Genomic DNA, 3,683 nt, shown 5'->3' with positions numbered 1-3,683 from the left:
TTTTTTTTTTTTTTTTTTTTTTTTTCTTCCTCCTCCTCTTGATGCTCCTCCTCCTGCTGCTGCTGTTGCTGCTGTTGCTGCTGTTGCTGCTGTTGCTGCTGTTGCTGCTGTGTTTCATGCTCTTGTTGCTGCTGTTGCTGCTGCTCCTGTTGCTGCTGTTGTTGTTGCTGTTGGTTGGTGTCTTCCTTATTATTATCATCATCTTCCTGTCTTTGGTTATGCTCCTGCTGCTGCTGCTGCTGTTGCTGCTGTTGCTGCTGCTGTTGCTGTTGCTGCTGCTGCTGCTGATAGAGAAGGTCTGCTGCAGTTGTACAGCAATCTAGATCTGTACCCCACAACTCATGATCAACAATATCCTCTTCCTGCTGCTGCTGTTGCTGCTGCTGCTGTTGCTGCTGCTGCTGCTGCTGCTGTTCTTCCTGGTGCGGTGTTAACTGCAACACAACATGCGAACTGTTGTCTTGCTGTGTACTCATACGTGATGTTGTAAGTCTGTCTCCTGCTGCTGCTGCTGCTGCTGCTGTTGCTGCTGTTGCTGCTGTTGCTGTTGTTGTTGCTGGTGCATCTATTGGTGTTGCATCTCTTGCTGCAGCAGCAGCAGGAACAGGAAGTTCCCTATCCTCAATCTGCAGCATGTGTTTGTGCTGATCTTTTTCCTTCTGCTGCTGCTGCTCTCTCTGCTGCTGCTGCTGCTGCTGCTGCTGCTGCTGCTGCTGTTGCTGCTGCTGTATGAGTACCGTGAATGGCTGCGTAGGTACAAAGATAAGAGAAATAATAACAGCAGCAAGAAGACAAGAACCAATAATAGATAAGGAAGCAACTTGCTGCTGCAGCGCGAGCTTCCTAGGGTTAGCTAGCTGCTGCAGCAAGAAAGGAAGAGAATAAGATAAACATCTGCTGCTAATAAGTGCAGCAGCAGCAGCAGATTGCTGCTTATATAGAAATAAGGGAAGGAGACAAAGGAGACCATAAAAAGATGCATCTATACCTATTGAATAAATAATAAATGCTAATATATAAAAAGGAGACAAAAAAGGAGACAAAAAAGGAGACAAAAAAGATATAAGACACCAACCTATTAACATTATTATGCTACCTATGCTGCTTGCTGCTCTTGGTCCCCCTATATCCAGCAGCAAACCACCAAGAAAGGAGACACCAAAGTCTGCTGCAGCAGCAACAGAGAATAAATGTGCTATAGCTACCTCTTGTTCCTTACATAAGGGACGACCTAATTCTCTGTTGCTGTGTCTCCTCCTGCTGCTGCTGCTGCTGCTGCTGCTGTTGCTGCTGTTGCTGTTGTTGTTGTTTGTTGCGGGGGGTGGGGTTGTCGGGTTGTTGCTGCTGCTGCTGCTGTTGCTGTTGCTGTTGCTGTCTACTGATGATGATGATGGGGGGGATGGGGTGTCTCCTGCTGCTGCTGTTGCTGCTGGGGTATTGTCTCCTGTTACTGCTGCTGTTGCTGCTGTTGCTGCTGCTGCTGTTGCTATAGAGGAGAAAGGAGACACATAAAGGGAATCATTATTAAACATTATATCTTTATCAATATTTTGCTGCTGTTGCTGCTGCATTTGCTGCAGTACCTCTTGTTGTTGCTGCTGCTGCTGCTGCTGCTGTACATCAGCAACAGCAGCAACAGCAGCAGCAGCAGCAGCAGCATCCTCATCACATAAATACTCATATACACCCCAATAAAAAAAACATTGCCTAAGGGGGGCCCAATTAAGGTAATGGGGCCCCGCAAAGAATGCATGCAAACAAAAGACACATAATAATTGCCATTTTGTTACATAACAGCATAATACTTTTATTCGTGGCTCTCCTCCTGCTGCTGCTCCTCCTCCTCCTGCTGCTCCTCCTGCTGCTCCTCCTTGTCCTGCTGATGATGATAGGCATGATTCCCTCTCTTTCTCTGATCCTAATGATGCCTCTGCACCTATTGCTGCTCCTGTTGCTCCTCCTGTTGCTGCTGCTGCTGCTGCTGCTGCTACTGCTGCTGTTGCTGCTGTTGATGTTATTTCCTCATTATATGTTGGAGATCTATAAGATAAACCATCTGCTGTTGCTGCTGTTGCTGCTGATGATAATGCTGCAGCAGCAGCAGCAGCAGCAGCAGTAATATCATCAGACACTTGCTGCTGCAGACATCTATCCACAGAATCCCCGCCTATGACCCCGTTGTTGCTGCTGCTGCTGCTGCTGTTGTTGTTGTTGCTGCTGCTGCTGTTGTTGTTGATGCTGCTGCTGCTCCTGCTAGTGCTGCTGTGTATGCAGACCTCTACTGCAGCAGATTGCCCTTTTGCTGCATTCATCTGCTGCAGCAGACCACTGGTCTCTCTACTTGTTTCCCCAGCAGCAGCTGCTGCTGCTGCAGCTGCTGATACTGATGCAGGAGCATCATCTCCAGTACCCGCTTTGCTGCTGCTGCTGCTGCTGCTGCTGCTGCTAGGTGACGCCCCTTGAAGGACGAGAAGAGAAGAGTTTTTTATGAATTGTTTGTCTAAGGAATTAATAGACGCCATTAAGTCATAAGAGGGGCCCCACGAGCACAGACACACGACTATTTGCTGCTGCTGCTGCTGCTGCTGCTGCTGCTGCTGTTGCTTGTTGTTGTTGCTGCTGTTGCTGCTTATACTGTTGCTGCAGCAAGACAACTATAGCATTGAATAAGGAAGTCAACAGCAAATGCTGCTGACGCAGCAACTTTACTAAAAATACAATCTATTACCCTCTTGTTGCACCAGCAGCTGCTGCTGCTGCTCCTGCTCCTGCTGCTGCTGCTGGCTGGCTGCTGCTGCTGCTGCTGCTGCTGCTTATGCGCCGCCTGCTGCTGCTGCTGCGACCCGCTGACCGTTCGTCTGTTGTCTATGAACGCCCTCGCTGTCCCGCGAGCAGCAAGCAGGCAGCAACAGCAATTTGCTGTTGCTCCTGCTGCTGCTGCTGCTGCTGCAACAAATTAAATTATTAAAATGTTAATTAATTTAATTTATATTTTTATATTTACTTTTTATTTAATTAAAGAAGAAAAAGACCAACAAACAGCCCCATACACTGGCGGATCGGAGCAGCAGCAGACAGCGAACGGACCTGCTGCGCCAGTAGTATAGAAGCGCTGCTGCTGTTGCTGCTGTTGCTGCTGCTGCTGCTGCCGATCCAAATGGAAGTATTTGTTGATTTATTTTATTTAAATTTATTTATTTTTATTTTAATTGTATTTAAATGAATTAAATGCCTTTTTTTGCCGTATTACACGCCGCCATTGGCAAAGAAGAGCGCATAGGAGGGAGAGGGCTGCAGGGAGCGGTATATTATTATTAGGTAACCCTCCCTATATATAAAAAAGGCAGCAACTTCTGTCTATCCTTTTTATTATTTAATTGTAAATAAAAATAAAATTAAATATTTTTATTTAATTTATATTATAATGAAGAAAAAAAGAATTCTTCCTGCTGCAGCAGCAGCTAAATAGAGGGGGGAATTCGCACTCCCCCTATGCACCGGGCAAGAGTTTCCTTCTTTGCTGCTTAGTAGTGTATAATTCAATGTTACTAATAAACAATTATAATTAAATACTTTTTTCCCCTTAATTCTCTTATTTATTACACAGATTTATAGTTATTAGCACTAAATTATCCATATAACATAAGGAGAAAAGAGCTTGTTGCTCCGTTACTATATATATA

This window comes from Eimeria maxima, genomic scaffold, assembly GCF_000499605.1.
Source record: "Eimeria maxima Weybridge genomic scaffold, Emw_scaff223, whole genome shotgun sequence".
Taxonomy (NCBI): Eukaryota; Apicomplexa; class Conoidasida; order Eucoccidiorida; family Eimeriidae; genus Eimeria; species Eimeria maxima.
Note: the sequence above shows the minus strand (reverse complement) of the source record.